The 19,438-nt window shown below is 33.7% G+C and overlaps 1 protein-coding gene across 1 annotated transcript in view; it reads left to right on the forward strand.

Annotated features, from left to right (window-relative positions):
- The first annotated feature begins 3,806 nt into the window (after positions 1-3,806).
- The window catches only part of LOC143237898 (cytochrome c oxidase subunit 4 isoform 1, mitochondrial-like), a 44,049-nt gene continuing 28,417 nt past the window's right edge, over positions 3,807-19,438 (forward strand). The window contains exon 1 of the mRNA XM_076477613.1: positions 3,807-3,964. The gene's annotated coding sequence lies outside the window, so the exon portion shown is untranslated. The remainder of the gene's footprint in view (positions 3,965-19,438) is intronic.

Raw genomic sequence — 19,438 nt, forward strand, 5'->3', positions numbered from 1 at the left:
CTTGGGAGTAATATTTTCGAATTTCATGCTCTGTTCAATCTGTTGTGATAAAAATATTACTTAATCTTACACTACGTACAAGACGTAGGTAGATTCTGTGATAGTGTTTGCAAGCCTTGCATGTATACTTAGGCCTACTGACTGATACTTACGAACTGTCGCTTAGATCGAAAAGCTTAGAAGCACGCCTATATTAAAGATATACATTTCGGCTACTGAAAAAGCCTACATCTAGGCCTAATTATGTAATTCGATTGGTAAGAACACGAGAATTACAAAAACAAACACAGAAGTTGTAGGCCTGTGATGTAAACTGTAGGGGGGATGATTGTAGGCATCATAACCCCCACCTAAAATGAAGGTCCAAAGAATTCCCTCTTTGTCACTTGGGGCTTCTTTATGTTACAGTTAATGTTTTTAGCTTATTAACAAATTATCTGGAACATTTTCTTTGTAAATAATAATAATAGTTCCCCTAAATTACGGAACGAACAGAGGACCGCAAACTCTGCGGTTTCAGAACAGGCCGGTTTGTTAAGTGAGTAGATTGTTAGCCTTCTGCACAACCCCCAACCAGAAGGACAATTTCTCAGTCCACCGAGGGGAATCGAATCCCTGATTTTAGCGGTGTAAATCCGGAGACATACCGCTGGACTAGCGGGGAGTTTATTTGTAAATGCTATATGTAAGTGTAGAATACGCTACCACATTTTCAAAGATAGCAATTTAATTTATATGTGATTTTTTTATTTCGTTAACAAAGAAATTAGTTACTTTGGAAGTTGCTATTTGGAGAAATCCGCAAGAAACGGAGGCATTTATGAAGTTTCATTGAATTAAATAATACAGTTAACAGAAAGTACTTGATTTTAATCTTGACAAATGAGAGTAAAATGTACTGTTAAAAGAAATTTAAAATGTAATTTTTGAATTACTGGTTGAGTAAAAGTGCTTTTATTGAATCAGCATGCTTATCATACCTTCAAACCTTTTCCTAGACAATTATGTAGATCTTGTTCATTTGGTTTAAGTAATTGCATTTTAATTTCATGTATCTAGCCATAGAAAAACTAGAAAATCTTGCTTTGATTTGTATAGTGTGGTATTATCAGGTGAAACTAATGTTCTTATGAAAACTGAACGAGAAATGTAAGGAATAATAAAAAAATTTGACTGAATTTTAATTATGTGTGAAAAGTAAAAGGCCTGGATAAGTTTGAGAAAAATGAAAAAAAAATCAAATAATCACAAAAAAGACAGAAAATGGTATGCATATTTGTTCCAACAAATGCCAAATCGTTTCTACATGATCAATGAGTGGATCGTCCGCTTCCCTTCTACACATATATATTTCTGGTGAACTAGCCACGAAAAAAAAACAAAACAGGCGAAACTGGAAAAGGATAAATGCATCCATATTATAAGAAAGTTTACATTTTTCACTCAAAAGGATGTTATCATGTGATTGTTTGTCTCCCATAGTATTCACTCGCCGCAACACATAAACATCAGCCATTCGTTGATTCTTCTAACATTTAAAAGAAGTATACAGCAATGTTTATGGACAAAGTCATTACTATCTGCTATAAAGAAAGGCTATCATAATTTGAATGCGAATAACCTTAACCGTGCCATGAGGAAGAAATCTTCGTGTAATAGATGATCAGTCTCTAAAGCCATCCAAGCAGTGTGCTGTCGCTAGTAGTAGGGCAAATAGGATTTTAGGTTATGTTTACAGAAGTATTGAATACGAGTCTAAAAAGGTTATAATTTCATTGTTCAGGTTATGTCACATTTGGAATATTGTGTTTAGTCTTGGGCTCCTTACCTTAGGAAGTACATGAAATTGTTGGAAAGGGTTTAGAGAAAGGTTACTAGCCTGGGATGGAAAGTGTTGTCACGTGAGGAGAAGATGAAATCTCTAAAACTGTTTTCTCTTTAAAAAAAAAAAAAAGAGTTGGGGATCTGATTGCAGTGTAAAATGAATTGTTAGTGTTGATACATCAATTTTTTATTCATATTTAACAGCGAAAATAGCAGGACTAGAAGACAAAAATGTATATTTTAACAAAGTAGAAGTAAACTTCAACTAAGGCCATTTTATTTTTTGCAATGGATTGCCTTCAAATTTTGTAGAGATAGTAAATGTAAAAAAGCATGATAAATATATGAATGATATGTTTTAAATTTACTTTAATTTAGAATGTGTAACAGCCAAGATGGCAAATGAGACCCAATTGTACCAAAAAAGTTATGTTAACAAAGAGACAAAGCAACTAGAACAAGACAGGCTCCAACGGTTTGTGCTAAAACTGCATGCATACTGAGAAAACGAATTGTTTGTATGTCATAATCTTTGGTGTTCTCCAAGAAACTCCTCATTATTTGACTCTAGAACCCTATTTTTTTTGTAGATATTCAGTTTGCATTTCGTATATATTTCTTATTAAATAAGAAAAACCCTTGCTTTTTCGCAACTTTTCGATCAAGATGTAAAGTTAAATATTTAACATAAAAAGTAGAAATGTTTTTAACTATACTTAACACTTGATATTCACTATGAATGTTAATTTTTGTATAATATTTAGATTTGTTATGTATAACAAGTGTAATTAGGTTGCAACATGTAATTTTGAGAAATTCGCAAGATGCGGAAACATTTGTCATGTTTAACTGAATTAAATAAAAAATTAACCACATGAAACAATAGGTAGCTGAAGCGATAGTAGCTCGTTGTTTATTATTAAGCACAAAGCTGCACAATTTCTAACAGTATAAGTCTGCAGACATACCGCTATAACAACTCAGTGACTTTCTTGACCAAGTTGTTTACTTTTTTGTTAGAAGAGATTGCTTGAACCAAGTTCATTTGAGAATACTGGTGACTGGGAAAAGCTGTTAAAAACTGTATATTTTTTACCATTTTTATGTGACTTCTATTAGATTGCTTATGTATTTCTTATTAGACAAGACCCTTTCTTTTTCGCAACTTTTCCATCATGATGTTGCTAAGACAAGTCAATTTGTTTTGGTATGACATTCCATGCTATAAAATATTATCACAAATGCAAATAATTATTTTAAACTCCTGTAACACAGTAATTTTTTTATTTTCAATAATATTATTTCTGTCTACTTCTTGTGTGACAAATCAGGAACTGAAACACATTTGATTGTTTTAGTTGAAAGGTGTATTGTGTCTGCCGCGGGGATGGAAACTAGAATTTCATTAGTACAGTTTGTTTGTTTGTTTTGGAATTTCGCACAAAGCTACTCGAGGGCGATCTGTGCAAGCCGTCCCTAATTTAGCAGTGTAAGACTAGAGGGAAGGCAGCTAGTCATCACCACCCACCGCCAACTCTTGGGCTACTCTTTTACCAACGAATAGTGGGATTGACCGTACATTATACACCCCCACGGCTGGGAGGGCGAGCATGTTTAGCGCGACGCGGGCGCGAACCCGCGACCCTCGAATTACGAGTCGCACGCCTTACGCGCTTGGCCATGCCAGGCCCATTAGTACAGACCCTAAAGGTTTATCTCTGAGACACTAGGGAACCCTAAAAATACGTAGCGTGTTGGATGAAAAAATCAATAAATGTACGCCCTGATAAAATTAGACACTTGTAGGCAGATAAAGGTAATAAAAAGTACACAAAATAAGTTTATCAACTGAATTCAGTAGTGTTTGATGTATTTGCTATTTTCGAGAAAAACATTATGTTTTGTAATGTGTCTGAGACTTATTTTTAAGCATTTAATATTTAAAATATAGAATAATAAACATCACAGCTCAGGATTATTATTTAACGTTCCCTTATCGTGGGTTATATTTATCTCCGAACAAAACTAGGTTAAAGCCGGTTGGTCGAAATATTCTTCCTCTATCATAAAATTACTCAATAGTAATACTGGCAGTAAAAACGTGAGAAGTTATTAACTACAATCCTTCGGTAAAATCCAGGTAAGAATTTTAAAATAATATAAGTCAGGTTTAAGCACGAAGCACGTATACACCTGTTTAATTTCTTCGTGCCACTAAAGTACAAAATTACGTTTCAATTCCATATTGTTCTGTTTTGCTTAAATTAGTAAAAGTAAAATGTGTGTGAGCTTAAAGTGTAAAACACTTGAAATTCTAAAGCGAAAAAGACAGTCAAAGTCTGTCGAAACTTTTAGTATGTTCTCACTACTACCATTAATAATATACTTCTTTATAGTTATAAATCGATATTTGTCTACTTGTTATTGTGTGCTGAAACGTGAATAACACTAATATATAATGTGAATGGAAGTTTTAGCTCTAAAGTCTTATCAGTATGTGTGACCATACTATTAAATATGTAAATATAAATGCAGAGGCTAGAATTATGTATTATGAAGTAGAACTTGAGAGTATAATTTTTTTTTTGAGGAAGAATTTTTTTTTTAAATTAGTAAGCTCTTTGAGCTCATAAAATGAAGTTCAATCAGGAAGTGTATGTTAAGTAGTGGTAGTACTAAGAATTTGTTGTTTAAAAGTTTATAAGTTAATTTAATTAAAAAGTCCAGGTGTATTACCATTGTTTAACCAATTTGCAACAGGCTGTGTATAATATACGAGTTCATCTATACATTTGCACGTGTAAAGTATTGGTACTATAACTTTTGATACTGCATGTGTATCTTCATAAAGTTTGGTATACATTTAGTAAAGATTTAAAGTACTTTGTGTATAAAATATATAACAATAAACCAAGATGTAAAGCAAACAATTATCTCTTCTCACTACAACCTGTTGCTGCTGGACATAAATTTAAAATTTCACACGTGGAGGATATCAAACAAAATTTTGTTAGGTTTTATATATTCATTTTAATAACCAAAAAATCATAAATAACTATTGTGATACCATAGAAGTTCACTATAATTTATTAACCTTTGTTACACAGGTTTTTTTAAATTTTATAAAATATGAAACTTCAAGCAGACTAAAGACACAACCTATCTCTTTGGAAACTTGGATTAAAAAATTGTGAAAACCTTTTCAAAGATTAAAGAGGCAAGGAAAACCACCCTTGGGACATTTTAAGCTGTGTATTGGTTATTCACATGTCATATACTGTAGTAAGAGTATAAATGGGACCATTTCAGAAACATGGAAAAAATTGAATGGGGCTACCATGTTTGATTCAGTACATAAGCTGTATCTCAGCGAAATGAAAAGATATGAGGTTCTTATTTTATATTCTAGCTTATTAATATTAGTAATTTGAGTTCCTAATTTGTTAAAATTATAGACTTTGTATTTTGACAATATAAATATTTAAATTTAAACAATGCTGCCTTCTAGGTGGGTGGTTTAAGTAGATCAGAGCTTTAGCTTTATGTGAAATTAAGAGTGCAAAACACTTAACCTTTTTAAAGTCCATGAAATAATTTGAATTGATAGATTATCTTAAACTTTTACTCTCACTAGGGAATTGTACTTTTGCTTGTATTTTATGGTGTCCATTATCCAGGTTATATGAATATTTTCTATTTCTAGTTTAAATTATAAGTTGTATTTGATACATTTTAATTAATCCTTTTCAGAAGCTTCATTTAACAGGTAAATGTTCATCAAGTATACTTTTATAACTTTGTTCTAATGCAACTTGAAATTCTGCTACTCTAATTGCTTATTCTTTAATCTGTACACTTCCTTCTTGTTAACTTGTAACTGAATATCTCAAGTGAGTTATTGACATTACTGCAATATTATTTAATAAAATAAACATAATTATAATGCTACTTTCAGATTTTGCCAAAGGTTGAGTAAGTTTATTTTAAACTGTTTAAAGCTTTTGTAAATAAAAATGTTTTTCATCTTATCAAATTTAAATTACTTAGTACAGGTAGTAGGTTTTTAGTCAAACACCTTAAGATGCTAAGTCAATATTTTCTGCCAAAACTAGAATCTAAATAATATTCTTATTTTTCAAATATGTAACTAACTAACTGGAGCCAGATTTAGCTGTTAGTGTGTCAGTGCTCCATAAGGCAGTATTATGTAGTCTCACTGTCTGTGCTGGATGAATATTTTCCTTTCTGGTTTGAAATTTATACTATATTTAATGAAATTTGTTTTAATCAATTTTAAGGAAATGATCAGACAGCTGGTACTGTTAGTATTGAAATAGTAAAAACCAGTAATAGTAGTTTAGGTTACTGATATTGATAGAATTTCCAGTCCTCATCCACTTTTATACACAGTTAGTAGATAAATAAGGACTATTTAACTTTTTCCATGAATTCAACCCACAGTACAAATGTATTAATTTAGCTAGCTAATAGCAACCTGCTTCTAAACTAAATGAATTACTGAAAATAAATGGGCAGACTTCAGAAAATACCTTCTCTTTTTTCTATTTATCATTTAACTGTCACTGTTCTCACTATGTCAATGAACATATTTCAGCATCATTTTTCCTTATGCTGTTACCTACGTAATGAATGGTGTAGTTAGGACCATGATGGCAAAAATTTTAATTGTATATAACAAATAGTTGGCATTTCTTTTTTCCATAATTAAAAAGCATCTTTGCAAGAGTGTTTTCTTTAACATCACATCCTAAATTTATTTGCTATCCAAGAGTATGTGAATTTATATCCAGTCAGCTGCATTTCTTTATACACGCTACCAGCTGTATTGTTTTCTTTGGCTTCTTCTGACCTCTTATGGACTTGTTTATGTGATCTTATTTAGGGTGAAAGGTCAAACAGTCAATAATTGGTACATAAATCAAAGGCCTTTTATTGTGAAGTTGCTAGAATTGCTCAGGTAAACAATGTTTAGCTGAAATGACTTGAAAAGGTTTGAAAATTGTTTCTGAAAATAAAATTACTGTCTCATGTTTTATACATTTATTATATAACCTTGGATGAGCAAAATTTGTGCAGAATTAGATAAAGTTTTATGTCACTTGCCTTGTGTAAGTAGTCATTTAAAACATTTTTGAAGCATAGTAGTTGAAATGTATTGTAGACTCTGGCATGTCCCATGATTTTAATAGGTATTTTATGATGCAATCATGTTAGTAAGTTACTAATATTAGCTTCTGATTAAAACAAGCTACATACAATTTATTTCCATGTTGCTTATTTCCATTTGGTAAATCCCACTGTTCATTGGTAAAAGAGTAGCCCAAGTGTTGGTGGTGGATGGTGATGACTAGCTGCCTTCCCTCTGGTCTTGCTCTGCAAAATTAGGGATGGTTAGCACTGATAGCCCTTGTGTAGCTTTGCGTGAAATTCAAAAACAAATGAACATAACCAAAGGAAGTTACATCCTTCATATATCACCTGATCTTCTAGTTGTAGGCATTTTATTGTCATCTTCAATCTAAGAAGGATCCTGAACAAAAGACTAATAGAGTGAAAGGAAATCTAGAAAACTTTAAACAAAAACCCACTGTTGTTAATGCTACACATCTGGAACCTTATGTAATCTAACATTTGTCAGAAATTCTTTAAACTTTAATAAGAGTTCCCTACACTAGGTAAGAAATAATCATATGCCTGCATACCTTTTGATAAGATTCAAGAAAGTTTGTATTAATGGTGAAATAAGACCTAAAAAGGAACTAACAAAATGTTTAATATCAAAAATTAATTATGAGAAACAAATATAACTTAAATCATGATGTAACATTATACTTTACAGTAATAACTTAAAGGTTTTGAAAGATAAAACTCATGGTGGTCACAATATGATAGTGATCCTTTATTACCGGGAATAATTATTTTAAAACCTAATCTGTAGATATGATAATTTTGAAGAGTTAAATATGTGGTAAAAACTATAAAGTCCATAAAAATAACATTTTAGAGAGGAACATAGTCAAAATGTGGTGATAAAAGTAGTGTATAACCAATGGTGAAATAAAAATATTTAAAGGTGTTATAAATATAAAAACAGTGTTGCTAAACACACAATCAGCAAATGCTTGTAATGGAGGTGCAACTCATTCTTTACAGATTTGATAAATAGTTATTTGCTGAATATTATTAAACCTTGGGATTATTGCATCTCATTCTGTTTGTATTAGTGTGCTGTTGCTAGTATTAGAGCAAATAGGATTTTGGGTTTCTTTGTAGAAATATTGACTATAAGCATAGTTGATCAATTCAGTGTGTAGGTCACTAGTGAGGCCCTTTTTGAAGTAATGTGTCCAGTTTTGGGTATCCTACTTTAAAAAGGACAATGAATTGTTGGAAAAAGATTTAAAGAAGGGCTGCTAAGCTGATGTCTGAGAATGAAAATTAAGCAAGGACAAGTAAAGATCCATGAAATTGTTTTATCTTATAAAACAAAAAAGATTTAGAAGAGCTCTGATGGAGGTGTTCAAGTTGAAAAGAGAATTAATAATATCAGTGTGCTTTTTATTTAAGGTGAGAATGACAGAACAAGGGAACACATACAAGTTTTGATGGGATAGGATGGATCTTTAGTGATCTTTATCTTTGGCTCTTTTATATGGATATGTTGTTTAGGAGTTAACCACTTTGGTTATGGCTGTTCAAGTCTTGAAAGATTTCTGTGAACATAATCAGGGCTGCATGAAGACATTCTTCTCTTTAACCATTTGGCAATCTTATTAGCAACAATAAACTTCTCCTCTAGCCTCTTTTATGGCATGCTTTCTCTGCAGCTGGTATGTATGTGTTTTCACATATTGTTTTACAATAACACTGTGACATAACACAAAGTTCAGTAAATATTTTCTCTGTATATTTCACTGCATCCATTCCAAATCTTTTTAATTTTGGGGTTGATGAACACTGTTGGATTTCTCAAATGAAAGTGTATATTCCATAAAAATGTCAAGAAAGTTTTGGAAATACTGAATGTTTGCAGGAGTATCACTGAAGGATAAGCCAAAGCCATCTGTCATTGCTCCTTTTGGCCTTTGTATCCAGGTGCAGTTGGATAAATTTGGTCTGTCCATGGATAACATTGCTGTATCCACTGGCCAGCCCATCTCACCATGGCTTCTTACAGTCCCCAAATGTGACCTATCATCAAATCATCTGAAAAAAGCAGACACTCCTGATTGGAAATACTGTCTGTTATTTACTGAACATCTTTGGAACCATCTTTCCATTCCTATTTATACAAGTGGTTCGAAATCAAGTGACTGTGTGGACTTTTCCATTGTTTGTTATGGTTCGATGGTTTCATGCAGAATCCCCTCTACAGCTTCTGTGTTCACTGCTGAACTGTATGCCATTTCTCTTGCCCTAGATCACATAGAAGATAAGTAGTACTCAAACTGCACTATTTATACTGACTTGCTTGGTCTCTTCTGGTCCTGGAATTGCTTCACGTTGGTTCACACCTTGTTCTCGCCGATATTCAAAACTGACTGGCCCATTTCTCTTTAACATCTACTTCTATCCAGTTTTTCTGGATACCAGGCCACACTGATATTCGCGGGAATGAGCTTGATGACACCACAGCTAAATCTATCTGCTTTGGCATTATCTCCACTATACCTATTCCATACATGGACTATGGTCCTGTATTCAAGGCTCGGCTCCATGCCTACTGGCAGTTGACTTGGAGTGAACAACATGAAAACGAGCTTTTCCAAATAAAACCCTATATTGTACTTTGGCTGTCTTGTTTCTGTAAGTATCGGAAAGAGGAAGTTGTTCTAACTAGACTACACATTGGTCACAGTTTTTAACTCATCGTTTCTTTTATCTGGAACTGATGCACCAGTGTATAGTCTGTGTAACACTCAGGTTACAATAAGCCACATTTTACTTTCTTGCCATTGTTACAACTCTCAACAATGGCACCATTTTAAACATGTTCTGTCCCAAGATTTGTCCATAACGTTAGACAGTGTTATTGGTAATGGTGACACTGTCCACCTTAGAAATGTTTTTAGTGTTTTAAAGGCCATTAATCTTTTTAATACCTTTTAAGTTTTTTAATTTATACATTATACCTATTTTAATGTGATTCCCTTTTAAGAATCACAGTCCATCTAGTTCGATTTGAAATTAGAAAATGGCTGTAACGTAAAAAACACTGAACCAGGGCTAGAAAGGCCAACTTCAGGTGATTAACACTGCTTTTTGAACTATCCATTTGAACTACCTGTTAGTTATCCTGACTAGTTATTATTAAAATTTTGCTACAAGTCTTAAAACTTTTCTTACTTTTCTTTTTGAAAATGGCCATAACATCAATTAATTTGGAACCATGACTGGAAAAGCCAATTTCAAGTGACTGACGTGATGTTTGAACTCATCTGTTAGTCTTCCTGGTGAGTTATGATAGTTACAGTTATGCTACAGAAAGCCTTTTACAACTTGTATTACTGTAGTTTTTCTCTTAACATTCTAGACTAGATGTAAACATTGATTTTATGCTATTTATGCTTTCTGTAAACTTTGTTTTGTTTTACCTTAATTTCCTTTTATTAATTTTAATACATTTACTTTAATTTTAACTTTTTACTGGATGTTTGGTACAGATAGCCTAGCTGCTTTGTGCCATAAAACACCAACCAACCAATTATCTGTCCCCTTCACTCTGTTCCACTCCTTCCTTCCTTCAGCACCTCCTTGTCTGATTACTCTGACTGACTTGCAGCTTTAATTGTGGTTTCAAACACTCACACATGCCCTGTTTGCTTCTTGTTTGTTTATACCATCCTTTCTTAGAGAATTTTTTCTCCTTGTTACCTGTGGTCACCATCATTTGAATGTAGATGCCATCTACATTTCATGAGCTCTCTCTAAATGTACATATCTTCTCTTATATCCAGACCAGGCTCTACCTCCCAGGAACTCACCTGCTCTAAGAAGATGAATATTTTTTTCCTGTCTCCCTACCTGATATCTCATATCTGTATATCTATTTGGACCCAGATTGCCTTCTATGTCTGTTTGGGGCTATGCAATGTCATTTGATACAAATGTCTACTTTTAGAAGTTTATCATTGCACTTGCCTTGGGACCATTCTTCATCTATAGACCTATCACCTACTTCTCTCTCTGGATGAGTCTTTTAGCTCATTCAGTTAACATATACTCTGGATATTAAGCCTTACAGGCTTTTTCACATTGTTTCATTAGATTTATCACTTATCTCACTCTCTTCCTTCTCATTTTTATTAACTCTTGGGTGAGATTCTTCAGGCTGGCACATGGACAAATCTTCACACATTCATCATTTGTTTTCTGTGGGTTTAGTTCTTTCCAGTCAATACTATTTAATCATCACACTGCGTTTAAGAGGATAAGTACATGATCTTTTTCATTACTCTCTTCCCTCTTACAGAATCCTTCCAGATGTTTCCCTCCAGGGTATGCTTATTTCCAAACAATCTGCACTGGACCAGGGGTAGCAGAAAGTTCTCTATTCATCTGCCATGGCTCTACCAGTATCCACAGTGAACATGAGATGTTCAAAAATATTAGAGGTAACCTCATGACATTAAACTTAACCAATTGCTTGTTCCAGGCCATACCTTTCCATGGACTATCATGGAGAAAGCCAGCACCACAGAAGTGAATGCTCACTTCTTTCTCTCATTCTTGCCAGCTTTTCAAAATAGGTTTCCTCTGTCATCAGTTGCATTATCCTCAGTAAAAAACCTTTCCAGCAGGTGCCAGATGGAGATCCAAGCACTTTTCCAGGTTTTTCCAATGCAAATTCTTTTTCTATCTTCAGTCTTACCACTGGGGAACCCCTTGCCACCTACCATTTCCTAGCTGCTGGGGTGGCGAATCATGAAGAATTTCTCAGTGTGTGTGTGTGTAGCACAGTACAGTGAGAGGTAGGATGGTATTGGTGGCAGCACTGTTTGTATAGCTTGAACCATCTCTCTAACAGCTTGAGTGCCCTCCTTCTGAAGTAGGGTTGGTGGGACATATACAGTATATAGTCTGATTGCTACACTTATTGGCCCACTGACCACTTGTGGGTGAGAGTTTGGTTGGTCATTCAAAAATTTCCATCCATCCCTGCAACACTTGAGACTGTTTTCTCTTCTCTTTTTCCTGCTTGGCAAAGGGTATACCCTCATATAGAAGAAAATGTTGTCTCCCATAAGCATTCCTCTATGGATTCATGGCCATTATGTGTCATAAACCATAGGTTTTTCACTTTAGGCATTTTCTAAAAGGAATTTCAATAAAATGTAATTTTCTATCAACCTGTATGTGATGTTTCAAAAAGCACAACTACAACAATGATCAGCTTTAGATTGTATATGTAGTAATTTTCAATTCAAATAATTCGTCTTAAATTAGTACTTCTGCGTAGATGCATCTGTGAATCAAAGTACAGAAGTAGTAAGGTTAATGGTTGGCAAAACTATTATTATTATTATATTGCTAGAAGTATAAGAAATCAAATGGATAACCTTAGATCACTGGTTGTAAGAGAGAATTTTGATGTAATGGGAATAACTGAAACCTAGTTAGATGTAGAAAATAACAGGATAATTGATGAAATTTCTTTGAAATAAAGAGTTATAAGTTGTTTAATAGTTCTGACATTCATTATAGCTTCACAAAATGCAGTCTTTCACTTAACATTATAAGTGTTTTCTAAACAAAAAATCTTGCTTTTTTGTGAAGTATTTTTAATAAACTAAAATAAAAATTTGTCCATTAATATATTGAATATTTGTTTTGAATAGTTCATTTGCAAAGTAATTTTCATGTTAAGATTAAAAATACTGTTCTTTATCTCAAAACCTTATACTTCCTTTGTGTAATCCCTAAAACTTCCTAAATACATTTCAAATGTTTGTTTTCACTAAGACTATATTTTAGCTACTATTTTCTCCACCCAAACTCATATACAACATTGGTCAATTTGAGTGACTTCATAACTACAAAACAAGAAACCAAAGTAAATCTAACTTACCCTTTGTTTGTTTCTAGAATGACTTTAGATTGTTGCATAAAACTACATTTACAGAGATGCCAACCATTATGATTTGAGCATAATCATTACGATTTTGATGTATACATTACGACTATACACTCATAAAGACAAATATTACGACTTGTTGCAACTCCCAAATTATTATGTATTATATTGGCCTATACAATAAAGTGATAAATTGTTCTCCCAGGGCTTGAAAGGGGTGAAAAGAAAATTTCTAGTAAGATACAAATAAATTTTGATAATAAATAAAAGACGTAGTCCAAATGGCAACTTGCGATAATCATGTTTGTGCTTGAAATAATAAAAAATATTTGTATCTCTGACATCTACCAATAGTTTGAGTGTGGTGGTGCTCCATACTGGGTATGTGGGGAATCCATAGTTATGTCGTTAGTGCTTGTCAGCCAGTCAGCATTCACATAGATGGGTATTTCTCCTTTTCGTAGCAGCATAGAAACACAAATGCGATTGTTTACAAGATGGAAAAAAAGAGGCCTCGTTCATCAGATTGTCTTGTTTCTGGCAAATCTAAAAGAACTAAAACTGTGAATCAAAAATTTAGGAAAGAGTATAGTGCAAAATATCCAGTCATTGCATCAAAAGTCAGTGACAGTCATGTGTTTTGTACAGTTTGTCAGATCAATTTTTCTGTGGTACCTGGCAGGATAAACGATTGTTCCAGACATACAAAATTGGTATCTCACCAAAGACAAAAATGATGCAGATAACGACATTTATGGGTAAGAATTCAGAACATGGAAAAGAATTTCAAAAGAATTTTTTTAATTTATCTATTAAATACACAAAACAAGTCATAAATGAACAATCTATAGCAGTAATAAAAAATAATAATATAATAACAAACAGCTTAGAGACATTGGTCAGGCTTAGTAGCCACAAATGATAAAGGGCTCTGTCTACAATCATTGCACTCAGTCATTTGAAACAGTTGGCATCTCTGCATTAATCCTAAGTAGTCTTTAAACTCATAAAAGCATATATCTATTAGTAATTAAGCTCATTTTCCCTTTGAGTCATGTCTAATTACTAGTTGCACCATTATAAGTTGTAAATCACTCTGGGAACTTGGAGGTCACATTGCAGTATCAAATTACATTACCCATAAGCTGCTCATATGCCTCATGAAAATATATTATTATGTTGTTATTTATTTTACCTAATGTAACCATAACTAACCTAAAGAGATCATTAGTTTTATATTTTAGTTACTTTTATAATAATAAGTAATGAATAAACACGAGAAACATAAACTTACTCAAATCATTTTTCTTGCTGTTTAGGGCACTTAACTCTTTTCAACCCATTAGTATGGAAAAAAAATGCATTAATTGTTATTTAATTAAATAATGCACCAAAGAACATAGGCTAATTACATGAAAGAAGTAGACAATTTCCCCTAACTATCATAAATCTTGTAGCTTTCTAATTATATCACAAGAACACTTACAAATTACTCCAAACAAGTCATCTTTTTCATGGGAATGAAGCTTGTACTAACAGTGGAATTATCAATCTTTCATTCATAAAACAATGTTATATGTCATTTGATAGACAAAAACCATGATTTTCGATTAGTTACAGATAATATTTAATTAAATGTAAGAGAGAACTATTAACAAATCCTGAATGAGAGAATGTGACAGGTGGGTATGGTAAGAAGTGTCTGACTTTGTTTGGTTACAGAGCTATCAAATACAAAGTTGAAGACTATATTAAATATGGTTTATCTGAGGAATGGCAATTTTATAAAGAGTAATTTATGTTTAATTCTGTACTTTTTCAAGGGATGGTAGATAAAATAGGGATGATAACATGCTAAGAGAAAATATGTAGTGTGTCACACTAGGAAAAATTCAGGATTTTTTAAAATATTGCCTTGTAGAAGTAAGAGCTTAAAACTTGTTTGCTGTTAAAATATGGATTTTTAGCTAAGATTTTATGCTATACTAATTGACATAACATAAAGTAATTTAATAAAATTTTGAATACAAGACTAAACTTTTGTTTCATGCTCAGTAAAGGATGTCTATGGCAACAGGATTAATTTGGAAAGAGTGCTAAAAAAGAGGAGGAACAGTGGCTTCATGTTTACAATACAAGCTACATTCTGTTCATTTCTATAAATGTAAATAAACTATGTCCAATATCTCCAGAATATATGGTAAAATATGGGGTAATAAAGTTACATTCTGGAGATATAGGTCATGATTTTATTTGTTTATAGAAATGTTTCATAATAACTGCATTCTGTTCAAGTTTGGAATATTAAACCTAATAATAATGAGGTTGAAGCTGTTTTGCTTTCTGTTTAATGGTCATAAGAGAAAGCTTTTAGTGGAATTTATAAAGACCACCAGACGAATGTGATGGAGAAAAGAAATGAGAAATTCTACAGAGTACTTAGGTTATATTCAAGACTAATGTAAAAAAATTATCTTCAGTTAACGTATTTTTTGTTACATATTTTGTGCTGATATTTTATTTGTGTTAAAATACCAGGAGAAAGTAGATTCTTTTGTTTTTAAATACTAATCTTTGTTCAAAAACATATCTATCTCTACTGACAATTGTAGCTATTTCTCAATCTCCAGTGTTTCCACTCATAGACCGTCAAAGCATTAAACATGCTGGCTCCAGTCTTTTTTACCCCACTTGAATTCCCTAGGCAAATTCTAATTAAATTCTCTACCAACTTTAATACACCCTCTGCCTAAGTACTATAAATAGGCACCTCATTCAGGAAACATAATCACTTTTTCTAGACAAATTGTTTTTCATGAGTTTTCATAAACAGAAGTGTTGTGGATCATGCATTCTAATCCTTTGGATCATCCTGTCTCCTTACCAAGGAGCAATATTGTCAGTTATGAATGATGGTTGGATGGGAGCAACACTACTATTGAGGAACCCATTCTATCATCTCGTCCCAACATCCATTTGTTTACAAATGCATCTCTTCAAGGATGAAGAGCTTATCTTCAAGGTCAGGAGTTTCAGATACTTGGACAGAAGACAAGTATAAAAAATATATGTAAAAATGGCTCCTTTGGGTTGAGAAAATGTTTTACGTAGAGGAGTGAACAACGTTTCGATTTTCTTTGGTCATCATCAGGTCCTTTATGTAAAAAATTTTCTCAACCCAAAGAGCCGTTTTTACATTTTTTTTTTTATCTACAAGTGGGTTTTCTCGACATTACTGAGAAGACAAGTCTACTCACCATATCAACATTCTTGAACTTCTTGCAGTATTTTGGGCAATGGTTCAAGATCTGTCTCTTTTTGAGAGGAAAAGCTATCATGATACATTCCAGCCATTGCGTAGTTGTATTTTGGGCTTCTTGTTAAGAGGCATACATTATCAAGATGTTTGTTTTTGTGTCTTGGACCTTCTCTTCTGGAGTCATTTCCATCATATCATATTACAGGAGTGATGAATTTAATTGCAGATTACTTGTCTTTATCCAGCCAGATTCTTCCATTGGAATGGATGCTGTATCATAAGGTTTTTCAGTTTGAGTCTTTAATGATTGATGTGTTTGCAACAAATTGGAATTCTCAACTGCAGTTGTTTTGGCATTAGATGTATTCAGTCAAGACTGGACAGAAAGCCATTTCCTTAATTCACTAATTACCGTGGGTTCTCGCTGTTGGTTGTTTTACTCCTTGTTGAGTTTTCTTAGTTGCACCTTACTGGCCAGTTCAAGCATGGATTTTATTTATTCAGTGTCTGTAAGAATGTTCACTTCTACCTTTTCCATACTGGAAGTCTCTGAGGCAACCTCAGACATTCTCTACCCAAATGTTTAGAAACTCAGTCTTCAAGCTTAGAAGTTATACTGTCCTTTGCCCAACATAAGGATTTAACTTATAAGGTTTTTCTATACTTAAATAATCTCTCTTTAGGCCAACCACAATCAATTTTCAATGGAAAATGAAATATTTATTGTCATTAATGTATTAAAAGGAATTTTAAATTACTTTTATCTAAAACAACACTGTGCAACAAAGTTTTTGCTTCTTGAACACTGTTGGGTGTTCCTTATAGATTTTTGGCTGCTGATCATGAAACTCACATCCAAATTTGCCCATTACTTACCGTTTCATTGCAATATTCAGTTTTGTCATGTTTTTTCTTATATTTGTGTCCAAAAATTTTTGTTTCTGTAAGAGACCTATAAACAATGTTTTTTGCAGTCTGGGCATGTCCAAGCATGAAATCAGGCCAGGATGGAAGCTGTTCTGTGGAAGTATGCAGCCTGGGCAGGCTGGAGCCAGCTTGACACTGTCTCAGCAGGCTATAAATGTGGCTTGCATACACAGATGCTGCTCATTGGATTAATATAGACCTTATAGTGTGTACATATTGTTTCAGAATATAGTATTGCCTCAGTAGCACTGTAACAAGTTAGATGTTATAGACATTTTACAGGACGATTGGTGTTGGTCAGTATGTCTCGTTAATGTTGTAACAGCCGCGATACATTCTGCTATATTTGTGGCGAGTATTCACTTGCTCATCAGAGACTCTCAATAACTGCTCTCGTAAAGAAAGCATATCATCTGTACTTCGGCTGTAAAATTGATGATCAAGACCAGGAATGGGTGCCTCGCATTTGTTGTGCAACACGTGCTGTCTCTCTGAGAGCTTTGCTTAGAGGCACTTGAAAGACAATGCCGTTTGCTGTCCCAATGATATGGCGAAAATAGAAAGACCATATGATGGACTGTTTCTTCTGTTTGTCTGGTTTCTCTGCCAAAAACAAGAAGTCAATTGAATACCCTAATCTGCCTTCAGCAATGAGACCCGTGCCACATGACGACAGTCTTCCAATTCTGAAACCACCAGAGGAATGGATCTTAGACGAACCAGATGAAGAATCTACCATGCAGGGAACTGGCAGTGACATTGATCCAGATTTTGAACCGTGATCCTCAGACAATCCACATCTCATAACACAGTCAGAATTAAACGATCTGGTCAGAGATTTGGGTCTGTCAAAAGCAAAAGTTGAATTGCTGGGTTCGAGACTGCAGGAATGGTGTTTGCTGTCACCAGGTATGAAAATTTCTGTTTTTTGAAACCCCCAAGATGATATAACCAAATTCTTTGCACAAATTGACATTCTCTGTTTCTGTGTTGACATCAAAGGATTCTTCTCTGCTTTGGGTTGTCACCATGACCCCCAAGAATGGCATCTCTTTATTCATCAGTGTTAAGCCTCAAAGCTGTTTTGCTACACAATGACAACATTCACCCTTCAATACCTGTTGGCTATGCAGCACACATGAAAGAAACCTATGAGAACATTGAAATGTTGCTGAAGCACATCCAGTACAGCAGGTACAACTCGAATATTTGTGAAGATCAAAAAGTCATTTCTCTGTTACTGGGACTGCAGATCGGCTATACAAAGTACTGTTGTTTCATCTGTGAATGGGACAGTTGTGCTAGAGAGTCACATTATTCTAGACAGAGCTGGCCACTCCATAGAAAGTTAGTTCCAAGACAGAAAAATGTGGTGCATGAACCGCTTGTCAACCTGGCAAAGATTTTTTTTGCCTCCTCTTTACATAAAATTGGGTCTTATGAAGAATTTTGTGAAAGCAATGAACAAAGAAGGTGAAGGTTTTCGTTATTTAAGACAGATGTTCACAAGAATAACTGAGGCCAAGATCAAAGAGGGCATTTTTGTCGGCCCTCAGATCAGACATGTTATGAGTGACAAGTGGTTCGAAGATCTGTTAGTTGGGCCAGAAAAGATTGCCTGGAAAGCCTTCAAAGACATTGTTGACAATTTTTTGGCAATTACAGAACCCCATGTTACATTCAGCTGATAGACAAACTTTTCAAAGCATACAAAACAATGAAGTGCAACATGTCACTCAAGATTCATTTCCTCCACTCACACTTGGACTTCTTTCCTGCAAATCTTGGTGCTGTTGGTGACGAACACTGTGAAAGGTTTCACCAGGACATTGCTACAATGGAAAAACGATATCAGAGCAACTGGAATCTGTCAATGCTTGCTGACTACTGTTGGACACTGCAACATGATGCACCAGACATTGAATACAAACGAAAATCAGGAGCAAAACACTTTTCATTATGTTGAACTTAATAGCATATTAGAAACATAAACACAATTAAATACGTTATTGCCGGTAAACAGTTAACTGTTTATTTCTCAGAGTTCCTATGTGAAGAAGCAAAACCAAAACTATATTTGTGCAGGTACCTGTCACAATCAGCAAAAACTTTTCAAAAAAAATTTTTGTGCAGTGCTATCTAAGCCTGAGGTGTTGTCTTTTGGACTTCTTGGTGGATAGAGGAGATAGTTTGTTCATTTTGGTGTCTCTGACTTCTTCATAGTGATTTCTGATGGCTAAAAATGCATCACTCTATGGCTAGTTTGAAATCTAATCAAATGAAATATATATATACACGTAGCCCTAGCCACTAATGTGAGATATAAATACCTC

This window comes from Tachypleus tridentatus, chromosome 13 (genome assembly GCF_004210375.1).
Source record: "Tachypleus tridentatus isolate NWPU-2018 chromosome 13, ASM421037v1, whole genome shotgun sequence".
Lineage (NCBI taxonomy): Eukaryota > Metazoa > Arthropoda > Merostomata > Xiphosura > Limulidae > Tachypleus > Tachypleus tridentatus.